The 27,600-nt window shown below is 40.0% G+C and overlaps 1 protein-coding gene across 22 annotated transcripts in view; it reads left to right on the top strand.

Moving 5' to 3' along the window:
• INPP4A (inositol polyphosphate-4-phosphatase type I A) overlaps window positions 1-27,600 on the top strand; it is a 111,792-nt gene that overhangs the window by 11,350 nt on the left and 72,842 nt on the right. For 3 of the 22 annotated variants that reach the window (XM_087871479.1, XM_087871475.1, XM_087871471.1), the window contains exon 2: window positions 854-1,098. The exons of the other annotated variants lie outside the window; for them this stretch is intronic. The gene's annotated coding sequence lies outside the window, so the exon portion shown is untranslated. The remainder of the gene's footprint in view (window positions 1-853; window positions 1,099-27,600) is intronic. 22 annotated transcript variants of the gene reach the window in all.

Here is a 27,600-nt window from a genome sequence, read left to right as displayed (position 1 = left end):
CAAGATCAAATCTGTTTATTACACTGGGAATTCAGTCACTGTACAAGAATTCTTCCTCTTCTGCTTCCTGCTAGCTACATCCTTTTACGTTCTTATGTGGGTTTGCTAAGCTGCACGAACTAGAAAAAAATTTCCAACTTGAAACAGATGCATTGAGTTTCAGGCATTTGTATGTGACTCTTAACCACCAGCGTACTTTTACCCCTGCAGCAGTGATAATACATCGAAAGCTAACATTGGCCTAATATTCTGGATTTACTGTCTAAGAGTCATAAATTAGTCACATATTAGAAAATATATGTAAGTATGTATAATTGGGAACGATTGAGGGCAAAAGAAGAAGGGGACGACAGAGAACGAGGTGGCTGGATGGAGTCACTGAAACAGTCGGCGTGAGCTTAAATGGAGGACAGGAAGGCCTGGAGGAATGTTGTCCATGGGGTCACAATGGCTCGGATATGACTTCATGACTAACAACAACAATGTATAATTGTACACCGTATTAAGGATAGTTAAAGTTAGAATAGTCAAACAAAATTTAGGAATTTAAAATTTAAAAACAATTCTAACAAATGAACAGATAAATAATACAACACAATACATTTGACCAGTAAAATTTGACCTAGTAATTCAAGTATCTGCCAGAAAAAAAAGCAATATAGTTATGGGAAAAGGAAAAAAAAAACCAGGGATCTACATAAACAAGGCTTGTATTTTATTTTCCTTGTTGAAACACAAAGAGAAATCTCAGTAGCATAGAAAGAGCAGCTTTTATTGGCCAACCCAAAAAAGCAGGCAGCATACAAATACAATTAGTAAATCACTAACCCTTAACACTTTCTCTTTTATTCAGCCTGCCTCTCTTTACTTCTGTTGAATTTGAATCCCTTTGACTTCCTGGATCTAAATCCATTGAAAGCTTTTAGTGGTGATTTCTAGTACTTGGAATTGTGTCTGGAAACAGCCTGGCAATTAGTGCAACTTGGGAAGAATCAACATGATGTGCTGACTAAGCACTGATTGATGGCTTCACATCTGGTATCTGGCAACTCTCAATGTAATCGCAAGTAGAATACACAGCTATAAGCCCATCTGGATGTAAGTAAGAAATGCATGTGTGTTCTGTTTTTTTTTAATTTCAGCTTCTTTATTTGTTTATCAAATGTACCAGGGATGAAATCTAAATTTTTTTGCTACCGGTTCTGTGGGCGTGGCTTAATTAGTGGGGGGGGGCTTGGTAAGGTGACTGGGTGGGTGTGGCCAAGTCAATGTCACTCCTTTGCCCTTTTTTAACTTACAAAACACAACGCAACACAACTGGCTTACCCACAATGTAAAAGCAGCTGTGCTAGACTCAAAACGACCCCGCAACAAGCAGGAACCTCACACAGCCACAAAAAGCCCAAAAAACCAACTTTCACACTTTACACACACAAAATTCCACATACAGCTTTGTGAGATTTTGTGTGTTTGTGTAATTAGAGTGAAACACTACAGAAACACACAAAATCTCAGAAAGCTGCACAAATATTATTTTATTTTAATTTATTTTTATTTTTATATAAAAGCAGCTAAATTTAAAACTTCCTAAACTTTAAATGGCTAGGTCTAAAAAAAGAACAACTAAAAAAACCCCCAATTAACTATTTTTTTTAAAGCTGCCAAAGGGGGAAAAAACTTATCCAATAGAACAGGGGTCTCCAACCTTGGCAACTTTAAGACTTGTGGACTTCAACTCCCAGAATTCCTCAGCCAGCTTTGCTGGGAGTTGAAGTCCACAAGTCTAGGCAGGAAGGCAGGCAGGCAGAAAGAGCTGCTCACCGATGAGCTTGATTGCAGGCAGGGAGATTCAGTTGCTTGCTGATGCATGGATTGCGATCATCATGTGATCAGCAGCTAAGGTAAGCAAGCTGGAGGCTGGGAGAGGTGGGGGGGGGAGAAAAAAATAAACTTTTTTTTTTTTACATGGCTCTGGCGATCCAAGCTGAGTTGCCTGATTAGCAGGCACTCAGCTGGGATGTCAGAGCTTGGCTGGTCAGAGCCATTTAAAAGGGAAAAAAAGCTCTGATGATCGCGGGGCTCAGTTGGGCATGGGGGCGGGGGCAGGGATTTTTGCTACCGGTTCTCCGAACTGCCCGCTGCCATCGCTACCTACTCGCCCTAGCGGGTCCGAACAGGGAGCATTTCAACCCCTGAAATGTACAGTATATAGGTGCCCATCTCATGAAGGTGACTTTGGGCATTGAAAGTTTTTGAAAATCCTTAGTCTTTATTTTGGTGCTTTAGTTTAGTTTCCTTGAATAGAAGAATTCCAGTGGGTCTTGCTACTAAAAGAATGTGTTGATGTTGGATGGGGATTATGGAATTAGGTTCCAACCAACATGGAGATCACCAGTGGAGAGAAAGTTTAGTTTAGATATGAATGGCTTCCAATTTACCTAATTAAATTTCCCTTCAGCGTTGAAAATATACTTGATGTAACCTCTATGTTGTGTGAAGGGAAATACTGTGTGGATAGAAGTTCTGATGGATGTTCTGTATGCAAAAGTGACTTTGGACTTTCATTTCCTTCATTCTCTGCTATTGGGCTCAATCCTTTCTTCTGTTCTCGTGAGTTTTTTGGGAACAGCACTTTAGTTTCTCTTATGGCTGCCTGGCCTTTACATCAGTGGAAACTAACTTCATATTTTTGTGATTATAAGAAGAGGCAGCTAAAGTTATCAAACTTGTTAGAGGAGTTTAACTTGACAAAATTTCTTTTTATTAGCAATTAGCTGTTGAATGCCAGTATCAGTGTTCGGCAAATATCTGAATAGAATGAATGAAGAATGTAGCTTTACAGCTTCGTAAGCGTGAAAGCCAAGGACAGAAAGTCAACTATATTGTTTTAGCAGGACAAGAGGTAATAAGGTACAAGGCTGACAAGCCTGGTTTTCTCCTAGAATCAGTAGGAGTTTTGCATTTTGGAATGTTGATCAGCAAAACCTAGACTGTGCTCAGTTTATATGCTTAATTAATCCCCCCCCCCAAATATTATAGGACACTTTTGAATTGATTTCAAAGAAAGTTTGATTAGGACTAGTTTACAAAATCAGGACTGTTCTGATTTTTGGATCGTAGGCAATATAATGCTAAGAATTACAAAGGCTTCTGTTACAAAGGCTTCTGAAAACTTCTTTCTAGACACTAAAATGGTTTCTACAAATTCCAGGTATGCCGTTAAAATTGCTGGACAGTGTGCTTCTAAATCTGGTTGTTGTTTTTCCCAATACTCCAGTCCCTTTTATTATAATATTTCATTATTTGAATAATATACTCTATATCTAACAACAAAAATAGAATAATAATGGTTTAAGTTCATGCAGCTACATGGGTATTTTGAATGCCCAACAAGGATTTCTTTTTCTTGTCTTGTTTTATATATTTATATATCTGTCTATCTATCTGTCTGTCTGTCTGTCTTATCTCCAAGCTGCTTTTGTGGTTTGTGGTTTACTTCAGAGCAATATAAAAGTATTGCATTGCCTTAGAACCTAATGCACATTGATAAAATGCTGTGTCTGCTACCACTTGTGCTTGCATGGTGATCACTGTGGATCCAAGTCAGTACCTTTTTTTCTCTAGAAAAGTGTTAATTTATATACAGTACTGTGGACTAAAATGTCAATATTGAACTTTTACCTATATGCGGCTAGTAGTCATGGTTCACAAGCCTCCATCAGTTGCTTTGAGGTTATGCAACATGGTGTCATGGTTCTGAAGTCTCTTCAGAAGTTAACCTATTTTTGTTACAATTTTGGTTTGTTGGGTTACCTTTTCTTTTCCAGAGTGCTGCTCCCACTGTCCATAGCTGGGAGGTTCATTCAGTTCTTGTCACTAACTGAGTGAGAGCTGATCAAACTCTCCCTGCTGAGGCACGCCTCCGATCCCATCATGCTTCAGTCTATCACTCAGTTACTGTCAAGAACTGAAGTGAATCGAGAGCTGTGGTGAATATTTTGCCAATTTCTCTTTATTATTCTTTCTCCCTCTCTCCCTGCTCTTCCCCTTCGCGTTAGGCTTTTTTTGTTATTTTTGATTACCTCTTTTCGTGCTATCTGGATTGTGTTTGTCTGCTGTTTTTTTGCTGCTGTAGTGTGTGGCGTGTCTGGCTCGCCCGGGCCGCCCACGCTTTGTGGATTCGCAGCTGCCGGATTCCGACTCTTTGGGGCGGATCCGGCTTCAATTATTAGCCGCGAGCGTGGGCTGCGTGTGCAGGACTGCTGCTACCGCCACTGCTCCTCTCCGGTCATCAGCGGCTTCGGGGCTGTGTCACCACCTTGTGCGCTCCCCGCGACGTTTAAGCTGATTCTACGCGCATTGGGGGCTTTTGTAGGCGCGCAGGCTTGCCGCCTCGCCTGTCAAGTGGCTGGACCGGGTCCGGAGCGGGTCCGGAGCAGCGTCACATTGCAGGTGCGCTCTCCGCTGTAAATCCTGGCGCTTCATCAACCCCTTCCATCGCCGGCCTGCCCGAGGTCTGAAGAAGAAGTCGGCTGCCTTTGGCGCGAAACCGCGGCGGGCGCCATTTTGGGCTGCGGGCGCCATTTTGGCCTGATTGAAAGCACGCCATTCTACACCGCTCGCTGTTGGGCCTGTTAGACGCTCCCGAACTGTGTCGGCTATAAACCTCTTGGACCTAATTTGGTTAGCCCTCCTGGCTTAATTGATCTGCCTGGGGCTACGAAGGTCTGGATTCGAGGATTTAATTCAAAATATATATATATATATATAAAATAAAAATAAATATACTGAGTGCATCAGTTGCTTGGTTCAGCCTCATAGCTTTCCAGTTGCCATGGCAGACCCCGCATTGTCCTCCGATATGGAGCCAGAGCAGAGCCCTGAGCGCAGACAACCTAAGAGGGCTAAAAATCCTCAAAATCGAGGTCTGAGTCTTCAAGCCACAGATCCCACAAGTCAAAATCGACTAAGGGCCTAGACCGAGATGCCCAGCGACGCCATAACGCCTTGGAAAAGCAGTGGGACAAGGCCCGCCGGGCGGCTGTTGCAGAAGTGGGTCTTGATTCATGTGCCCCTGACCTGGCCGCCCCCGCATCAGTGGCCGGCATTTCCTCATCCTCTGGCTCCCTGGCGTCTTCTCCGGATCGCGACTGTCATCGTTCGGCCCAGACGTCTCAACAATTACGCTTGTCAAAAGGGGTGTCACAATCCTTACCAGATGTGTCCGTTGGGGGCCTACCTACTCCGCAGGTTCCTGGTCGTGCCCGGCCGGAGGCCACATTCACCCCGACGGCGGCTGGCCTTCGAGACTCTGAAGGGGTGGTTCAGGCACCCCCGCTGGATTTCCAAGCCTTCCTTTCGTCGGCATTCTCCTCGTTCTTAGCAGCAGGATTCAATCAGGCATCTCAGCCTCCCTTGCCTTCTTCGGTGCTGCAATCTGCCCAACAACAACATCAAGCCACGTCGTCCCGGGTCTCAACACACCCGTCCTCGGCCCCTCGGCCTGATTCGGATCAGGGAGATGATTGCCCTGAGGACATCGAATTTTCCGACGATGAAGGGTTAATTCCGGACACACCTGCCTTTACAGGGTTGTTCCGCCCCTCCATGTTTAAATCCTTGCTACACAAGGCTCGTATGACAACCAATCTAGGCTCTCAGGCCACGGATTCGTCGGCCGCCTCATCTTCCACGGGTCCTCACGATGCCTTATTCCATTCAGCTAAGCCAGACAAGGACGTCATCCCGTGCCCTCGTCTATTCTTAGATGTTCTGCAGTCCCCATGGGGCCAGCCTGGGTCTTTGACATCTCCCAGCACCCTAGACAGGAAACTGTATTGTGCAGTGCCAGAACTTGACGACCTCTTGGCGCTTCCAACTGTAGACCCACCGGTGGCTTCTTTGGCATCCAACTCCGTGGTTTCGGCTGACTCCTTAGATGGCCTGAGATCTGAGGATCGCAAAGCCGAATTAGCCTTTCGTCGTTCCCACCAGGCGGTCGCCTGGGCAATCAAAACTGTGACTGCCACCTCCTTCTTCAATAAAGCCACACTTATCTGGCTAAAGCAACTCCAACAACGCTTGCCTCCGGAGGAGACCAGATTACATCAGGACATAAATAAGATAGTGGCAGCCACCGAATATTCGGCGGACGCTTCCTTGAATTCGGTGAAGTTTGCCTCCAGAGCCCTAGTGTCCACGGTCTCCTCCAGACATTTATTTTGGCTCCGCCACTGGAAAACAGACCTCAAGTCCAAGTGGCGTTTGGCGTCGGCCGCCTACAAGTCGCCTAATTTGTTCGGACCGGCGTTGGAACCGATCTTGGTGGAGGATCGGGATAAGCGTAAGGTCCTCCCGACTTCGTTCCGTTGTGCAGAGAGGAGGTACACTCCATATAACCAGCGCCAGTCCTTTCGCTCCTTCTCTGGCGCCAGCGGATCATCCTTTCGTAGACCCTATTACTCCGGGTCCGACCGTCCTCAGGGAAGAGACTCATTTTGGAACGTGGCAGGTTTCAACAACAGTCTAAGCGTCCCTTTCGTGGGTCTAACTTCCGACAATCTCGCAGAGGAAAATGACTCGCCTCTGACGGGCTCCATCGGAGGATGACTCCGCCGTTTTCATCATCAGTGGGCCTGTTCAACAAAGGACCTTTGGATTTTGTGTACAATTTCTTCCGGTCTCTCCATCGAATTTGTGGGGGCTCCGCCGAGTCGTTATGTTCCCTGCCCAGTCCCAGCCTCGTCGTCCCGTCACACACTAATGTTGATGGAAATCGACCATCTACTTCGCATCAAGGCGATAGAGCCTGTTCCTTCTTCCCAACTGGGATCGGGGTTTTATTCGACCTTTTTTCTGGTCCCCAAAAGTTCAGGAGGTTGGCGGGGCATCCTGAACTTAAAACGGCTGAACCTGTCGGTCTTATACCGCAGGTTCAAGATGCACTCGCTTCGATCAATTTTGCTGGGAGTGCGTCGAGGGGATCTACTCCAATCAGTGGACCTCCGGGAGGCCTACTTGCATGTCCTGGTACATTCCAACCACAGACAGTTTCTGAGATTCCAATACGATGGAAGACATTTCGAGTATCGGGCGATGCCGTTCGGCCTGTCCTCAGCTCCTCGCACTTTCACGAAGCTGGTGGCGGTCGTCGCTGCGACACTCCGTCATTATCCAGTGCGAGTGATGTGCTACTTGGACGATGTCCTGATCCTGTCATCATCCCTCGATCAAGCAGCACGGGACAGGAGCCTTGTCCTGGACACCTTCCGCCGCCATGGATTTTCAATAAACCTAGAGAAGAGCCATCTGGTCCCGACCTCGAGGCTGATTCATCTGGGAGCGACCATAGACTCGGTCGGAGGGCAGGTCTTCCTCTCTCCGGACAGAGCTCAAAATATTTACGATCTAGTTCTCCGAGTCCGCTCACTCGAGAAGGTCCCTCTGATTCTGCTGGCGCAGCTGCTCGGGAAAATGGTGTCCTGCTACAATATCGTTCCGTGGGCACGCAGACACTCCCGGGCACTGCAGTGGTTCCTCCTCCCCTTCCAGAGGTCGGGTCGGTCATGCTCGAATCACCAGGTGTTCCTCCCTCCACAGGTTCGTTTGTCCCTGTCCTGGTGGACGTCTCCAGCTCTGTTCCAGGGCTGCAACTTCCTGGAAATAGAGAGACTCACCTTAACATCAGACGCCAGCCTGAAGGGCTGGGGAGCGCACCTCGGCACCATGGTGGCTCAGGGCCTTTGGTCCCCTACAGAATCTCTCTGCAGCATAAACCTCCTCGAGCTACGAGCGGTACAGCTGGCCCTCCAGCACTTCCAAAGTCTGGTGAAGGACCATCATGTCCTGGTCCTCACGGACAATACAGCGGCCAAAGCACACATCAACAAAGAAGGGGGCACAAGGTCCAGGTTGCTGATGTTCGAAGCGGAACATCTCTTCAGCTGGGCAGAGCGTCACCTATTGTCCATAAAGGCGGACCACATATCGGGAGTGGACAATGTATGAGCGGACTGGCTCAGCCGGGAACAAATCGACCCGGCAGAGTGGCAACTCCACCCGCGCCTATTCAGCGAGATCTGTCGTCGGTTCGGGACACCGATAATCGACCTGTTCGCTTCTCGGAGGAATGCTCATCTGCCTCGCTTTGTGTCCCGGTATCCGGACCCATTGGCCGAGGACCGCGACGCTCTCACCTGTCGGTGGCCAAAAGGCCTTCTATACGCCTTCCCTCCCATCCCTCTCCTTTACCGGGTCATCAGGAAGCTGCTGCTAGAGAAGGCGGATCTGATCTTAGTGGCTCCCAACTGGCCACGGCGGGCCTGGTATGCCGACCTCGTCGCTCTCTCCGTGGAACCGCCTTGGATAATTCCACCGGACCAACTGTCGCTTCGCCAAGGAGCCGTTTGTCATCCGGAGCCCCAATGGCTCCACCTGGCTGCTTGGCGTTTGAACGCATCATCCTGAAGAAGGCGCAGCTGCCAGACGATGTCGTGGAAACGATACAAGCTGCTAGACGTCCCTCCACGTGCCGCATTTATGAGGCTTCCTGGAAGGCCTTCTGTACCTGGGGAGCTGCAAATCATGTTGACCCCACCTCTGCCAATGTGAAGGAAGTCCTAGGTTTTCTGCAGGCGGGGCTTAAGAAAGGCCTGGCTCCTGCGACCTTACGGCGCCAGACAGCGGCTCTTTCCACCGTCCTAAAGTGTCCGCCCTATGACTCTCTCTCTCATCATCCGCTTATAAAGGGCTTCCTCCACGGCGCTACGAACTTGTGTCCACCTCAAGTGCATCGGTACCCCACCTGGGACCTTCATCTTGTCCTACAAGCTCTGACGTCACCCCCCTTTGAGCCTTTAGCTTCGACTTCCTTGAAACATTTGTCTCTGAAGGTGGCATTTCTCATAGCCATCAGCTCTGCTCGACGGGTTTCTGAGCTTTCGGCCTTATCAACTCGGGACGACCTTTGCATCTTTAGGGACAGTGTAGTGGTGCTGAGACTTGATCCCACGTTCGGCCCAAAGGTGAACTCCCTGTTCCACAGGGCGCAAGAACTTACCTTACTGGACTTTTGTCCGTCCCCGCGTAATTCCACTGAGAAACGCTGGCACAAACTTGATGTGAAGAGAGCCCTTCGTATATACATTCACAGGACTGCAACCTTTCGTAAAACGGAAGCACTGTTGGTTTCTTTCCACCCAGCATCCTTGGGCCAAAAGGTGTCTGCGACCACGGTTGGCAGGTGGCTCCGAGCGTGTATTTCCTTGGCATACGAACTTGCGGCGAAACCATTACCTGGACGGGTGTTGCCACACTCTACTCGCAGCGCGGCCACTTCTGCTGCATGGGCAACCCAGGCATCAGTGGAGGACATCTGCCGAGCTGCCACGTGGTCCTCAGTGTCGCAATTTATTCGCCACTATAGGATAGACTCCTACGCATCGTCGGACGCATCCTTCGGCCGACGTGTCCTGCAGAGTGTTGTTTGTGACAAGGGTACGGGGGCTCACGTTGTCTTACCTGAACGTTCCTTTTCGGAGTGCTGCGACCACTGTCCATTTCCCTCCCCTGTTCTTTGTTCTGGTAACCTTTGCTTCTTGCAGACTGTTTCATCCTGAGGATTTCCTTGTTCCTTGTTGTTCCAACGCTGGATTTCATGGTTCTGCCTTGCTGTGCCTTCGTGATAGTCTGAAGCATGATGGGATCGGAGGCGTGCCTCAGCAGGGAGAGTTTGATCAGCTCTCACTCAGTTAGTGACAAGAACTGAATGAACCTCCCAGCTATGGACAGTGGTCGCAGCACTCCGAAAAGGAACGTTCAGGTAAGACAACGTTCGTTCTACTGATTGCTTTTCTAGTTTCCTTCCTCTTTATAATGGCTACATTAACCTGTGATAGCCTCCCTGACTTCTAACTCTCTACCTCTTGTAACTTTTACTCCTCTTAATTCTGCTATCCAGTATGATCCATAGGAATTGCTCAGTAATAAGAGGATGAGCTTCCTGAATGTAAGAGTAGGAGTACCTGGGAGGCTATGTTAGAGTTATAGGCAGATAATTGCAAATACTTCTGAAGATTCTATTCTAGAATATATGACAGTTTCTACAAATTCTAGGTGTGTCTTAACTTCGTGCTTCTAAATTTAAAAGCTGGTGGCTTTTGGTTTCATTATATCATTGATTTCCTTCTTGACTCCTCGATGTATTTTTGTCTATCTTTAAGCATTTTAAAAACTTCTTGAAAACACCAGGTGTCTGAAGAATGTTGCATGTTTGCTTTAAAAAAATGACTATAGATAGCTGCATTTTATAATTTTCCCTGTAAGCCTTTCAAAATAAATTCTGCACAAAGATTACTAGACTTGTTTTCAGTGGTAACAAAAATAGAATTAATGTTCTCTAGAGATATATGTATGAATTCATTATATCTAAGTTACAAATAAAATGTCAATTATATGGGGGGCATACAGTAAAGTGGCAGCATATGGTCAGCATGTGCTTATTTTATTTTGGTTGTTGTTTTTCATAAAAATAGACCACATTTTTGGTGAAATATAACCATCAAAAATATCTGGAACCTGAACAACATTGACATTGACAAAATGGCCGCTGGTCAATTTGCAAAAGGCAGTTTTACTTGGAACAGCTTACATCTTGTGACAATACTCTTTAATGCCACCCAACAAGCAATATCTGTCTATCCTAGATGCCTGGAGAGGATTCAGTAGGTGGATAAGAATGCCAAATTCAGTCTAAACATCTGATTGATTGTGCGATGAACCATAATAATTAGATTGTGCCACCAAAATGGAATTCATGTGTAATAATGATTATGTGAATAACAATAGACAGTGACAATATTAAGAGAAAATATTGCATTGTTTTATGTTAACAAAGGAGAGGTAAATAACTGACAAATAACTGTCTATGTCTAAAATCCGTGTCTTTGTCATCTAAAATTAGGCCACAACACCATGCTTCAAGTAAAAACTTTTAACAATTTGAGGGAAGGAGAGTTTCTGCCCCTTCCTGGCTTCTATCACAATAGTTCTTGATTGCAGCAAATAATTTGGGCTTTTTTTTTCAATGAAAGTTATCCATGAAAATCTAAAAAAAATAGAGGCAGAAATACTTTATATCAGGGATATCAATCTCAAGGTCCAGGGACTGGATCCGGCTCGCAGGCTGTTTAGATCTGGCCCATGGGGCGCCCTGGAAACAGCAAAGGATTGGCCCGTGGTGCCTCTGCCAATGAAAACAGCTTGGGAGCCCGTTTTTGCTGGCAGAGTGCTTGGGCTGCCACAGGCACCCCCAACACGAGTGATGTTGAGCTGGCCACACCCACCCGTGACCATGCCCACCCCTCGGCCCCCCAAGGTCAAACACAACCCTGATGCAGCCCTCAAGGAGTTTGACACTCCTGCTTTATATCCTGTGAAGATATAAAGCAGGGGGCAAAATCTGTTTTGAAACAGCATCCCTCTGAGGATCAGAAAACCATGTATGATGTTTATGTTAATAATAAGCGGCTAGTAATATTTTTCTTGCTTGATATGGTAATCTTTTAATGAGTGATTTTAAAATACTTCTTTAATCCGCTTGTAAGCCACCCAGAATATTGGCAAGAGTGTGGCTCTCAAAATTTCAGAAATAAATAAAATGTGCTGTGTTCTCTCTTTTGAAATCCAGGCATTTGTGTCCATCCTGTTGAGAGCTCAGAACATTCCCTTCTCCCTAAGAAATGTCATAAAATGTAGTTTTATATTAAAGTGCATTGCTAAACAGAAGTTTAGGTGACTGAAAAAGATGGCAGAATCATAAATAGTAGTTTTGTTTAAAAACTTGTAGCTGTGAAATATAAAAAGAGAACCTTCATTTTTAGTGGAACATGCTTTATTTTTTATTGAATCTGTACCCCATATTTCTTATGTCTTTGTTGTGAGCTTTTCAGTAACTTCTATAGTAGTTACACTTTGGTTTAATCACCAGAAAGATAGCTTCCATGAAAGAAAGTTTGCATATTATTTGGCTTTGTTTTTTACTTTGGGACAATGTACAAGACTTTTAAATTTTTGATTTAACAATTCTGGGATATACAGTTTTAAACTTATGCATTTAAATATGTATACTCTTGGATAGTTTTATTTTCCAAAGTTATTTATTTTTAGTTTAATTTAAATAACGAGCTACCAGGCTAGGGGAATCTTTCCTGGAAGTTAAATAAGCAGCTGATTCAAAGCTGAATTTCTGAAGGATTATCAATATCTGTAGAATTTGGAGATATGAAACAATGCAGTGACTCTGCAGCCCATTTGCAGTCAAAGAGTAGCATTTCTGGAAGGTGTGCGGCATTTTTCTGTTGACCTGGCCTAGTTTTTGAGAAATCTCCCCAAAGGTGTAAAGTTAATTTAAGTTTGATTGTCAAACTTAATTTGCCTTTTTAGCAGAAATGTAGGTCAGTATATTTTCCTTTTAAAATTAATCTCTGCTTTTGAAGATAAAGACATGGGCCTCATTCTGTTGAAGTCACCTAGGTTGTTGATCAGGCTTCTATATCTGAGGGTCCATAGATCCCATCATCCCAGATTGAGTTGGCTAGTGCAGGCTAGGAATAAACTCATTTTAGGCAACATGATGTGGAAGATTGAGGTATAGGTACTTGTGGCTGTTCTTTTCTGTAAGACATAGAAGAAAATCCTAATGTATGAAAGACATATCATTAATTAAGTTCCTTTCAGTCATTAAGAGAAAAAGATTGTGGTATGTTTAAAGGTATATCCTTGTATACTTTTCAAGCTTTGTAGTAAAATGAATGTCCTGAAATTTATCCTTCAACTGTCCTAGATTGTCTGGCTCTGTCACAAATAGATTGCAATAATTTTTGCAGAAAAAACATGAATGTTGGCTGGCTTGCTTGCTGTTTATACATTAGAATTGAGTTACTTCTGACAGCTGCACTTTCTTTTCTCTTTAATTATCAGGAACAGCTCTGTCCTTCACTAAAAGGCTCTTTTAAGGGCTGAAGTTGATGAGAATCAGCACTTCTCAGGCTGGATTTAATTGGAATGGGAATATTGTGCAGGTGTTCCCAGTCTAGGCCAGAAAAAGACCTGTTTCCATGGTCTCAGAAAAGTTGGAGGAAAAGGCCTAGAATAGGGGTGTCTGACTTTGGCAACTTTTTAAAATTAGTGGACTTCAACTCCCAGAATTCCCCACTCAGCCATGCTAGACCTACCTGGTCTAGAATTTAAACTGTGAAGCAGCTACAATTATATTGGCTTTGATTTCTGAGTTCTGCAGTAGGTATGCCTTCTCTATTTATAAGGCTTCTATCTTGTCTGCAATAAAGCATCTGGCCATGTTGCATCAGTGAGTTTATGCAGCAATCAAATTCCTAAATATGGCTGACGTTTCTGTACAATCAAGATTTATTTCTTATGCTGAGCATAAAATCTGATAACTGAAAAAGAAGGAATAAATACAGACTTGATAAGATGAAAGAGAAATAATAGCATAAAGAGAACTATCGTAATGTTTTATAGAAAAGCATCTTTAAATGAAATGTTAAGATTATGTCAGTTTTATACAAAGTCTATGTTTGTATGATATGAGCTATGAATACTAGGTTAAGACATTTATTTTGTGTTACTTTGTTTTGATGTAAAAGATTGTTCCATAGTTGGGGCCTAGCTAATACATTTTTTATAGTGAAAAAGTATGGCATTTTTCTTTCAAAATTATTTGACTTGGTAAAGTCATTGTTTGTGAATTGTTTGATTTAGTAACTTACATGAGCCATTTTCCAGTCCTTTTTTCTGGATATGCATCTCTTTGAAAGTATGTAACCCAATTCTTACCTTTTCTGAAAAAGTCTCCAATCTATTGTATTATTATTGGCATGTGAAAATGTACAACAACATACCATTCATTGCTTTAAATAAAGTCATATAAATTCTCAGTAGAAAATGTATATCTGAAATCTCCAGGGTGATGACCATAGCTAGGTTCCCAACCATGAGTATTTTTGATTTTTTTAGAAATAAAGTTAGCAGCTTCCAGTGTCACCATTATTTCAAAAAAAAAAAAATGTATTTGGGTCCCAGGTGGCCTCATAAAGTTTTTGGAAGGTAAGAGATTATTGACAGTTGGTAGCCATGTTATATTTGGACATGGATCTGTCTCTCCAGAAAAAGGCAAAGAGAAAAAGAGACAATAAGTCATGTTTTACAGGAGGAAGTAGTAGAGGAACTGATAGGAAACATTCTGAAAAATTCATTGCTGTTATGGATTGGATCCTTATGGCCAGCATTTTACAATAAATCAAGTACCTATGCACTCATACTGTATGAGTACCCACAACATCTTCTCACACTTCAAAAAGACTAAGGTACCTTGGTCAGCACTTTACACAATAGATATTGATGCAAGGATTTAGAATTTAGATCAGGTTCTAACTGGTTCTAGAGAACTGGTAGTGGAAATTTTGAGTAGTTCAGAGAACCGGCAAATACCATCTCTGGCTAGCCCCAGAGTGGGATGGGAATGGAGATTTTGCAATACCCTTCCCCTGCTATGCCCACCAAGCCACACCCACAGAACCAGTAGGGAAATTTTTTTGAATTTCACCCCTGATTTAGATCCTTCATTTTATATGTAATTTTATACAGCATACAAATAAATCTATTACTGAAAATAGTACAGTTGCTGAATGCAAGTTAGTCTTACAGAAAATAGTGCAGCAGAACCATGAATGAATAGAACGTTGGACAAGTGCATAATTATTCCACAATATATGATTTTAGAATTTTGTTTTAAGAGAAGACAATAGTGCATAATTAGCATATCATTGACATATACTTAACTGGATCTTAGTTTTTCCTTTCACTATTGTGCAGACATACAATGGCCCGGTTCAGATGTGATGTCTAAAGCAATTGTACAATTACATCAGCAATAAGAAAGTTAATGAGCAATTGTTCAAGCTGCAAAGAGCACTCTGTGGGGAATATATCCATACTATATCCTAGGGAATAGAATAAGTTGAAAAATCAGGAAAGGGGTAATTTTGTAATCATACTTATATTTGGTGCAGAGAAAATTGGAAGCTTCTTGTTCCTATTCTTTTTTATTTTTTTCTCACTGCATTTTTCTTTTTCATTTTTCCTACTCTGTTTCTTTCTTGTTCTCTCCATTTAGTATATTACTTTGTATTTATGCTCTCTTTAAAGCAGGCATGTGCAACCCACAACCACAAGCTTCATGCAGCCCTGGACAACTAGTAATGTGGCCTCATAAGATTGTATATTATATATGTGTGTGTGTGTGTGTGTTATTTTTATACATTAAATATATTGTACACTTTATATATAATCCAAGACAATTCCTCTTTACTCAGTTGGGCCCAGGCAAGTTAAAAGTTTGAACACCCATGCTTTAACACTTTTAATAACATTTATTTTTTTAGGAAAAGAGATCAGGAATGGAAGGTGACTGCCTAGGACAGGGGTGTCAAACTCGCAGCCTGCGGGCCGGATGCGTCACATGCTGGCCACGCCTACCCCCTTTTTAGTGAAGGGGAAAAAAAGTTGCGATACGTCATGTGTCAACAACATGTCGCGAGTTTGACACTCCTGGCCTAGAAAGTAATTAATGTGTTAAAAGAAGACTCAGGATCTTTTGAATAAAAAACTTTTTCTGTATTAATATGGTGTGGAATGTTCCTGATGGGTAATGTACAGTACCAGGATTTTTGCATGGATTGGAGTAGTTTATAATTATGGTTAATTCAATAAATGCATTTGCCAGATGGCTTAGTGTGCATAAATGAATCATATCAGATGTAGGCGTTTCCTACACAGGACATTGCAAATGATGAAAATAAGGATATGTGAGAAATGATTGTATTTGATCAGTGATGAAAGAGAAGATGATTTGCCAGATATTTCACATCTAAAAGATATACATTAAATGTCTGGTTCTTGAACTAAGGCTTGATAGGCTCACCAACTGGAGATGTCCTCAAGCCAAAAAATGTATAAAACATCTTTCTTAGCAACTAGACTCCCAAGCTCCTTTCTGAAAAAGCCAGAAATGGACATTGGGATTGTACATAAAGCCTTTGATATGGCAACCCTGAGTTCTACTTATGCCTTAGCCACCAAGCAAGCTGGGTGACTTGGTCCACCCCTCTCTCTCAGCTCTAGGAAGAAGAAGGCAAGGGCAAAACAATTCAGAAAATGCTGTTATGAAAATTTCAGGGACTTGTCCAGACATTCTCCAGGAACGAAGTTTTTTTTCAAAGTCAGCAGGCAAAAAAAAAGCAAAATATATACGCTACCAGTCAGAACTGAAGAAAGAATTTTATTAACTGAGGGACTAAGTGCTCCCCTAGTATATATTTCCCATATAGAAACAGGCTGAATTAGAAATGAATGTTCCTTATTGAACTATTTGATTGCAACTACAACAGGATTATACCTGCAAAATAGAGTATATGCACAAACAGGGAGTTATTTTATGTAGGAGCTATTTTTGCAGGAGGCCTTTTACAAGAAAAACATGTATTATGCAACCACTAAATGTTGACAATAAAAACATTTCCATTTACCACTTCAGGCAAAATGTAGCTCAGTCAAAAGCTGTCAGGTTTAAATAGCAGAAAGTTCCAGCTATCCATTTAGAATGTAGTTATTTTAGAATGAGCTGGCAAAGAATGATTAAAGTATCCTAAAATAATTATTTTCAATTTAGTTATATATATGGGTAAATCATATAAGAACTTTAGTTACTACTAAAGGTGGAACTGGAACAGAGTTCTTTGGGTTTTTAAATAACATTTTAATAATTTTATTAAACATAACAGTAAAAAATGAGCACCAATACAAATTAAAAAGAAATAAAAGAATATAAAGAAAAAATAGAAAGTGCTGAAAAGAAAGAAAAGCAATTAGAATATAGTAAAGAATATATATATATATAAGTTTCCCCCTTCATAATAACAAGCTTAGATATGTTTAGTAACTTACCACCTTCTCTTAAAATACAATACATTATCTCTTCTTCCTGTATGTCATCTTTAACCTATAAAATCAATAAAGCCTTGTCATTCAGTCCTGCTCAGCAAAAATCCATTAAAGGTTAGCAGAGTTAACAACATACCTATTATAACCTTGATCAAATAAACCAACTTTATATTATTTCTTTTGACTCTCTTGATTGCTGTAAACTGCATTTACTAGTTATGCCTTGGTCAGGGTAGAACCTTAAGTAATTGTATTACATTCAATATGGTAGCATAAGTGTAATTTATTTTCATTACAATCCTTACTGAGAAGCTGCCTTCTGTGAAGGGGCAGTCACATTTCTTTTGGTTTCTTCTTTTGAAATGGAATCATATATCAAACAGTGTGATACAATATCTGTGATATTTATAGCAGCTTGTTACTGTGGAAGAAATAGGAAGTGCTAGAAAGGTCTCCTCTTTTGATCAACAATCAGTGCTGCTGTTAGAGGAATTTGTTGCTGCAATGCATATTAATTTAATTACTGACAGGTTTATATACTCCCATGTTCCTAGGAAAACAGTCTGAAGTGCTTTATAATATAACATTCTGAAGTGCTTTATAATATAACAGTCTGAAGTGCTTTTAACCAAGTAATATCAGTTACTTAAAATCAAGCAGTGAGGGAATTCCACAAACCTGGTGTTACCGCTGAGAAGCCCCACTCCTGGTTGCTTGTAGTAGACCTCCTTTCTGGATGGTATTCATAACAGACCAGAAGAAGATAAATTGAGATTTGGCTGGTGATCTGGGCAAATCATTTAAAGAGGCAGGACCCAAGCTATAAAGGTATTTATGTATTAAAACAAGCACTTTGAAATTGGTTGAGAAAGCAATATCCTTCAGTGATACTAACCACAACAAGGGAGGAACAAAACCATGACAATGCCATATCTTCAACCTCTAACTTCTTCAGATGGTCTTGGAGGATATCATGATTGATGGTATCAAAAGCGTTTGATAGATGCAGGAGCACTAGCAAAGATTTTGTTTATTTATTATTACATTTATATGCTGATACATATACTCCCCTGTCCTGTTTCCTCAAGAGAATGTCCAACAGGGCAACCAAAGAGATCTTTGTGCAATGAACAGCACTGGAACAGATCTAGAGTCCCTTGGGAGTTGGGTGGCATAGAAATATGATTAATTAAATTAAATTAGATAATCAGAATTATTCAGAAGTGCCTTAAATTGACAGCCACCATCTGTTCAACTGTAGGTCATTATAGTCAAGTCTAAAAATAGAGGAACTAGAGGGAAGGATAGACTACCATTTTCTTTAGCATCATCCTCTAGAAAGAGGCATTAATGATAGCACTAACATCTTTCTTGCAGATATGAGTGAGTGACTGAGGAGAAAAAATTGGCTAAACTCTTAGGTTCACTGCTGAGGACGTGAAGAAGCTTTCTACAAGCTTTACAAAGGAGAAAAACCCATTTTCCTCTATTTCAAAGCCACATATAGCCATGCCACTATGTTCTCAGTGGAGGTAAATTGTATCTATTTTGAGACATCTGCTTTCTTACTTCACAGCCCAGAATTCTTTGACAGATCGACAGGATCTGTGAGCTCAAGGAGTGGGCGATGATCATGTGATAGTCCATGATCTGAGGTGGCTCAATATTTCAGTCTACTTTCAAAGGCTCAACTGAAAGATTTAGGGCCACAGCAAACTATACTTAAGCATATTGTGGCATTTCATTAGATCCAGAGGCACCTGTGAATAGGTTCTCACAATTGGCCTGTGCTCTACAACAGGGGTCCCCAACCCCCGGACTGTGGACCAGTACTGGTACGTGGGCTATTGGGAACTGGGCCATGTAATTGAGCAAAGCTTCAACTGTGGATGTGCGGGATCTAGCTAACATGCAAAATCATGCTCCTCCCAGTCCATGGAATTTTTTTTTCCTGTGGAACCAGTCCCTGGTGCCCAAAAGGTTGGGGGATGCTGCTCTATGTGGAAAGACAGATTCAGTAGATGCACCTTAACCATAAAAAAATGCTGCTGCTAGAGCACAAAGAATCAGGATCATTCATAAAGTTGCATCATAGATGAATTATTCAAATCTATACATAAGAATCTGGTTAACTAAATTGGCACTAGATAAGAGTCAACGAAATTCAAGGGGGGTTGGACTTGGATCTCTTTTGGCAACACAAGGACTCTAAACTGATGACATGTTTAACTCTGCCCTCCCCCCCAACTCTGTCTGCTGTTCTCCTACAACTATCTCTGGCTTTCCTCCCACAGAATATTAAAAATCCAAATCTAAGGTGTTTCCAGCTGGATGAGCAGTAACAGATTTAAATTTTTAAGTCATAACAGAGATGAACTATTTCAACTGATCCCCAAAGACTGGTCTCTGCATAGATGTTGAGGATCCCAAGCACCAATAAGCAAGGATTTCTCAGCATCAAATATAAGGCCAGTTCTGCCAACTCATATAAGGATGTTACTGGGCAATGCAGTGCCTGGAAATCTTCATCTTGTGTTCGTTCTGCTTGAGAAACATATACTAGGTTTCTGTGATCTCTTACTTTTTGGACCCAGAAAGAGAAATGAAAACTTTTGTAGTAATAAAAACACCTTCCTTTTGGTTTATTTCATGCCTCTGCTCCAGAACATGGAAAACATTTTTGAGAATCTGGGTTCAAATGACATTGCCCGATGTCTAGTCAACACTCCATTGTATACGGATAACTACATTGAAACCATGCCATCCCATTCAAGTGGTGAGGCAAGACTCACTATTGGAGATGGTAAATATAGCAGACAAGCACACAATTGTGGTAAAGCTGCATTGATGACAATGGTGGCGGTAATGTTGTTGCAGGCATCAGAATATTGGATCACTGGACATTATATTTCAGAATGTCAAATGTGACAGACCAAATGGAAGAACTCCTTTCTCTAACAAATTACTCTTCTCCATTTTTTTCCCAAGCTGTTGTTTCACACTTCACATTGTTCCAACACTAGACCGACCTTCCTTTTTCCATTTTCACTTTCACTTTCCTACACTTTTCTCTTCTCTGTGTCTCAACTCTTCAAAAGCCTATAACCAAAGTCCAAAATAGTCGTTCTACTCCTTTGATACTATTGTCTGTCAGACTCCTCTAATACAATCACTTCATTTTTTGCTCTTCCATCATCCTTTGTTTCTAACACTTTCCATTTCTGACTCTTCTTCCTTTGATTTTCTAGACCCCTTTTTCCATATATCCAGTGTAAATTCAGTTATTTGTTTATTTCTTACTAATCATCCAAAGATATTAACAGAAGAAAAATTTTAAGGCCCAGTTCCTTCAGTGTTTCCTCATAAAACTTAATTTTGAATTCCTTGAACATCCTGATTGTTTTTCTCTGCATTATTCCAGTTTTCTCAGAATCTATCTTTAAATATACTCAGAACTGAACATTGTACTGAAAATGAGGTCTGGCCATGCAGAGTATAATGTATCTGTTGCTTCCAGTTATTTGTAAATTCAATTTCTCTTGAAGCAGCTTAAAATTGCATTTCCTTTTTTAGCAGTCATGCTGACTCATATCAATTTGTGATTAGTTATTATGCCAAGATCTTTTCTACTTTCATTTTTCACCCACCCTATTCCTATACAAAACTTACATTTTCTTAAATGAAAAACTTTGCATTTGTGTTGATACATTTTATACTGATACTTTCAGCCCAATTTTAATATATCAAGATAGGCTTAAATTTGTTTTTATCTTCTAGAGTAGAGATAGTCCTTGGTTTACAACAGTTAGTTTAGTGACCATTTGAAGTTACAACGGCACTGAAAAAAGTGACGTATGACCATTTTTCATACTTATGACCATTGTAGCATCCCCACGTGATCAAAATTCAGTCACTTGGCAACTGACTCATATTTATGATGGTTGCAATGTCCTGGGGTCATGTTATCACCTTTTCTGACCTTCTGACAAGCAAATTCAATGAGGAAGCCAGATTCACTTAATAACATGTTACTAACTTAACTGCAAAGATTCACTTAATAATTGTGGCAAGAAAGGTCATAAAATGGGGCAAAATTAAGTTAACTCGTTTAGCAACAGAAATTTGGGATTCAATTGTGGTCATAAGTCAAGGACTACCTGTATTGGCTATCTTAATTTGATGTCACCTGCAAATTGAATTTCCTCTGCTACTAAGTCATTAATAAAAATGCTGAAGAGTATTAGGTCCTTTAGCATTCCACTCGATAGCAGTCTTCATTTTAGTGAGCTATTGATGAATACTCTTGTTTTTAAGAATGTATTTTAAATCAGTTCTGGATCATCCTATAATACATGGACTGGTAACCTGGCCATTCTCGTTTAATGGAAACTTGCATTCAATAATGAATCCATATCCTAATGTCTATTGTACACAGAATGTGTAGAAATTCTCAATATAGTAATTTAAAAATCCTATTTCAACATTACTTGAGGTTAATTTCTTAACCATAGCCAGGAGAACTCTTACCTCACGCAGATTCCTTTTTCAGTTTTGTAATTAATTGGTATCTATAATTTTCAGAAAAAAAGACATGAGTACCACCATGTTAGTTTTTGAATAGATTGTTTAAAAAATATGTTCAGTGTTATTATTAGATTTTTAATCTTCGTATGTAAAGTTGAGTTCAAGTATCCAATGTGCTGTTTCATTGCTATTACAAAACCACTCATATTATTGAAATCCCAGGAGCTTAGGTGCTTTAATTGGCTCTTCTATTTTTGAACAAAGTCTTGCAGTTTCATTTGTGCAATGTATGAAATTTACACAAATTGGCACTGAGGCTACTGATTTGGAGTCTAATTAAGAGTGGATCAAAGAGATGCACTGAATAATATAATGAAGTCTTGGGTCATAGTATCATTTGCTTTATATATGTACGTACACATATGCATGTTTGAGATAAGCATCATTATGCAAAGTACAGAAAAGGAATAAGAAATACTAAGCCAGAAGAATTAAAGACATATAATGAGAGAAAGAGAAAACTACTTTACATGAACACAATTCATTATACGTCTCCATGTAGTTCTTTCCTTATGGACTTCGTTGCTTTTACTATTCCATATATCATGCCATATATTATATTTTTAAAGCTTCTCAGTTACCTTTTTTTGAAAATTTCATCAGCCCATCCAACAACAATTTCTTGATCTTTCCTTCTGCTCAATCCATTCTTCATGATATATTGATATATATCATGATATATCAATTCATTCATTCATTCTGATATGACCAAATGCTTCAATGTACTTAATATTTCTGCTTGTATTTATCATCTTCCCTACATAAGATCAATATACATAACTTTACTCAGACCTATTATGCCCTTCCCTTTCTTCAAGATTCATATACTGTACACACAATGTATTTATCCTCCTTTTATTCATTTCATGTGTTTATTCATGCTTCTCAGCATTTATTCTTCTTATAGTCCATGTCAGAATCCACATGGCATTTTGGAACATATTGATTACTCTGCCATAACCATTCTCATAATCCAGTTTAACCAAAATCATGGTGCACTATTCTACACAAACTTGGTTTCTAATTTAAAAATTTTCTTTCAAGCCAACATTCCTTTTTGCTACCATATTTGTTTATACTGTGAAATACATTTCATTGAATGGCACTTATGTTTGAGTATAGCCGTTTTTACACCTTGTACTAGCATGGATATACTGAAGGAATAGGGACTCTCATTTATAACTCATCTGAAGGTTCAGAAATACACTTACCGGTTGGTTTCATTTTCCTGATACCATGATGAAAAGAGCTGTCCCTAATATAATGCTTCAGGAAGTGCCAATATAACAGTTTGCTTTCCAAGTGTCTCCAAAGCCAGTGCAACAGGTATATGCTTTCCACTTCACTTGTGAAATGGAAGATTTTTTTTTTAATTTTAGAATTTTATCCCACCCTTTTTTCATATACAGCTCAAGGGGGCAAACATATCAATAGTCCTTTCTCCTCCTATTTATCCCACAACAACAAATCTGTGAGGTAGGTTGGGCTGAGGCGTAGTGACTGGCTCAAAGTCACCCAGCTGATTTTTCATCCCTAATGTAGGATTCGAAGTAGAACAAGAACAAACTTTGTCTTTGTCTTCCCAGTTATGCAAACTCTTGCTTCAAATATTTACAATTTAGGAAGGTCCCTTGACTTGAAACTGGAGGAAAGGGTTACATATGAACTCTGAAAGTTCCTTGAAGGTGGCTCAAAAATTTATCATATTCCCTTTCTGTCTTTTTAGTACAAACTAGACAATCTATTATGACCTGTTGGGTCATTGTTCCTGTTTTTGTTTTTGTTTTAAATCTCTTAATTAACGGAATGACCATCGGTGGGCAAAAAAGCAATGGGAGTAGGAATGACTTCTGACTTCCTGCCATCTTCCCCATTGACTTTGCTTGTAAGAAGCTGGCAGGGAGCATTGGAAATGATAATGATGCGACTGTGGCTGATTATGGCAGCATGGCAGCACCGAAACAGCCATAATTTCCCCAAATTTCAATTCTATGGGAATCATGGGTCCTGGATTTTGGATGCATTCTGTAAGTTAGCCCATTTTAAAATACATTGATTAAAAATTGTTGACTTATGATGCACCTTTTCACCTAACTGAAGGTTATAAACAGTCAAACAGATATGAGAGTTTTATTACCAGTAGTATATAAATGTTGATGGTTTTACATAAACAACCAAAGTGTATGAAGGCTTGAAATACCACAAGGTCCACCTTTTTCTTTGTGAATTAATATTGTTATAGCAAGTTTGGTGGTTGAAGATTTTTTACAACTACATTTCCTAATTTGTGCACTCCTTTTTTGCACTTAGTAAATGATTTGCTCATATTCATATTGCAAAAATGAAATGATTTCCTTGTTTTGGTCCTCTTCATAACATTAGGGATAAATACATTTCTGTTTTTAGATGGCCAGTTGTTGAAGTGTTGAACTATAATGGCGTCAAATAATATTAAAATAAAATACTACATAACATGCATTATATTCATCAATAAATAATTATTAGATATGAAAGAAATGCAGCAAGAACAGCATTAACAAAATCCATAAAGAGTGTCTCCAGAATTTATACAATTAAAATAACACCAGATTTTAACTAATTAATTAAAAATTAATTGATAAATTAATTAATCTAATCCTTCTAAGGTATACTGTTATAATTAATTAACAGTAGCACTGTTTTTAAGAAAATTTGTACTGCAGCATTGCAAATATATCTGAATGTTTGGGGCAGGAATGGATTGAAGCTTATTTCTTTGTAGTATTAGACATAGAACAAACATATAAAAGCTTTTATTTAAAACAGACCTTAAAGCAGGTGTGTCCAATCCATGGCCCATGCATGGACAGCTAATAAAGTGGCCCCACAAGATAATAAAAAATAAAGGAAGTTTGTTATTTGTATACATTAAATATATATTTTGGGTGCAGCTCAAGACAATGTGTCTTCAGTTAGTGCAGTCCAAACAAGTCTAAAGGTTGGAAAACCATGTGTTACTCAGGGACACAGAAAAAATAGAATAAGCTTCCTGCTGAAGTAATGGAGAAACATAATTTCTATATCCATCATATTTAGATATTGTCTATGTGATACTTTATGACATGTGGAAGATGTTGCATAAATATAAACATTGAATTGATGTTTGCTTCTGTGTATTTTGCAGTGTAATAAATAGGTATTTGAATAAACAGGATTTGATATCATTAAGAGTTTTGCTAATATATATTGTTTTACTTTTTATTTGTTAGACTCCAATTCATTTGGGCAAGGAGCTCAGAAAATCTTCCTATAACAAAATATATCATACTGTTACCCAATGCCTTCTTTTTTTTAATTACAAAATACTTTTAGGGGCAATGCTTTCACAAAAAAAAAGGAACTGAGGAAAACAAATCTTAGTGCTTTTTAGATAGCTGCTTTTCCCTGCAAAATGCCACTCCTTGACTTTCTCAGCCCTCTCTTATTTGGGATTCAGTTATTTTGCAGAAGGGAAATGCTGCTGGCGAAAGTTTTGGAAAGAAGGAAGTGGCTAAGAAGGGAAAAGCCACCCAATTCCGCTTTTTTTTGATGTTATCATGTGTGACTGCAGCATTTCATAAAATTTGGCCTTTGGGGGAATCATCTGTGTTGTTGGATCCATTGTAATAAGTTCTGATTTTATCTAAAATCAGATGTTGACCATTATGCAATAATCTTGATTAAAAATATATAATTCAGGATTGAGTCCATTCAATATAGTTGCTATAGGAAGGGCAAATTTATTATATATTTATCAACTGTGGTGGGGACCATCTGATCAATTTGTACCATATATTTCTGCATGCTTATAAGCAGCATAGTGGAGGTGTTACAGCAAGATTATAACACAACTATAAAGCTTGCATGGAAACTGCAGTGGATTAATCCATATACAGGTAGACCTTGAGTTAGGACCACAATTGAGCCAAAATTTATGTTGCTAAGTGAAACATTTGTTAAGTGAGTTTGCCCCATTTTGAGATTTTTCTTGTCATAGTGATTAAGTGAATCATTAAATTTGTTAAGATAGTAACAGGGCTGTTAACTGAATCTGGATTCCCCATTGACTTGCTCTTCAGAAGTTTGCAAAAGGGGATCACATGACCCCAGAACACTACAATGGTATAAATATGAATTAATTGCCAAGCATTCAAATTTGACCATGGGGATACTACAATGGTTGTGTGAAAAATGGTCATAAGTCACTTTTTTCAGTGCCGTTGTAACTTTGAATGGTCACTAAAAGAACTGTTGTAAGTTGAGGACTACCTGTACAAAGTTCCTTTAGTTCAATGTTGTTGAACTAAACTTTTTAAGATGCATGGAATTCAACCCCATGTTGGCTGGGGAATTCTGGGAGCTTTAGTTGATTTATCCTAGCAGACGTTCATTTAAAGTCAGGATGCAAATTATCCCAAAAAAATGTTTTCTTGGATAAAACCTGAGAAGTGGCACCTTTTTTACCTTTTAGAAAGAAAAAGATATCATTTCCTCTGTGGATGGAAAGAAAAAGGTATCATTTCCTCTGTGGATTGTGTCATTGAAAGCTTTGCATAGATTTAAAGGTTAAGAGGCTTCCTTCAAAGGGGATTTCCATAATTTGTATTTTTATTTATTTGTATGTTTTAATCCCACCTTTATTACTTTTACAAATAACTCAAGTTGGTGAACATATCCAACACACATTCATCCTCCTATTTTTTCCACCCTGTGAGAGAGGTTGAGCTGAGAGTGTGATTAAAATCACCCAGCTGGCTTTCATGGCTAAGGAGGGATTTGAATTCATGGTCTCCCGCTTTCTAGCCTGATGCCTTAATCACTAGATCAAACTGGCTGTCAATTTGGTGTTGACAAAAGACTATTACATTTGTTCAAATGTATTCCACATGATACTCTAGCTAGATGGATAAGTCTTTATAGTTTAATAAGTTGTGTTTGTGGTGAGCAATATAGGTTTCAGTCAAATGATAGGAAAGAATGATATTCAGTAAGTCACTCTTTAGGATTGTATCTTGATTCTGTGTAACAAATAAGTAGTTGTTTTATACATAATTCCCTGGAGGCAGTGGTGAAATGTAAAATTTGTTACTACCGGTTCTGTGGGCGTGGCTTGGTGGGCAATAATATGACTGAGTGGGCGTGGCCAACTTTTTTTTTTTTTTTTACTTTTAAAAGCATTTTTTCTACAACCTCTTTGGCTGAAGAGGTTGTAAAAAAAATGCTTTTAAAAGCCTCTGACCCCACCTGACTTGCCTGATTGGCAGAGGCTTTTCTTTTTTTTTAAAGCCTCTGATGATCCCAGCTGACTTGCCTGATCGGCAGAGGCTTTGTTTTTACTTTTAAAAGCATTTTTTCAGCCGAAGAGGTTGTAGAAAAAATGCTTTTAAAAATAAAATAAAAAGCTTCTGATGATTGTTGGGCTCAGCTGGGCATGGGAGTGAGGAGGGATTTTTGCTACCGGTTCTCCGAACCACCTGCTGCCATTGCTACTGGATCGGGCGATCCGGTCCGAACCGGGAGCATTTCACCCCTGCCTGGAGGTGGCAATTTTCATTTTGATTTAAGATAATCAGAAAAAAAATCACAATGTGTTAAAAAGCAGATTTCTTTTTAGTTATAAAAAATCTGATATTCCTGTTTCTATGATTGGGATGTTTATGAGAGTTCGGACTACTGTGCCAAATCCATTGAAGAACTCCTTTTTAGATTGAATTTTTGTGTTTGTGTAGTTTCGACCATCCTTAAGGCCATGCATACCCAAGATCCTTTTTTGTGTGTTCATAAATTTTACACATAGCTGTTGTATTAAGTCTATACCTGTGCCATTTGAAAGTGTGTGGTTTAGTTTCAGATGTTTTGCAAACGGAAAATAAACTGCTTCTTTGTACTGAAAATCTTCCAGATGTGCTAGTTTTGATTCTTTTTTTTTATAATGGGGGGAAGAATGAGGAAGCATGCATGCCTTACTTCTGATTATTA

The sequence above is a fragment of the Pantherophis guttatus genome, chromosome 5 (genome assembly GCF_059756535.1).
Source record: "Pantherophis guttatus breed Tessera chromosome 5, ASM5975653v1, whole genome shotgun sequence".
Lineage (NCBI taxonomy): Eukaryota > Metazoa > Chordata > Lepidosauria > Squamata > Colubridae > Pantherophis > Pantherophis guttatus.
Note: the sequence above shows the minus strand (reverse complement) of the source record. Positions and strands in the feature narration are given on the sequence as shown.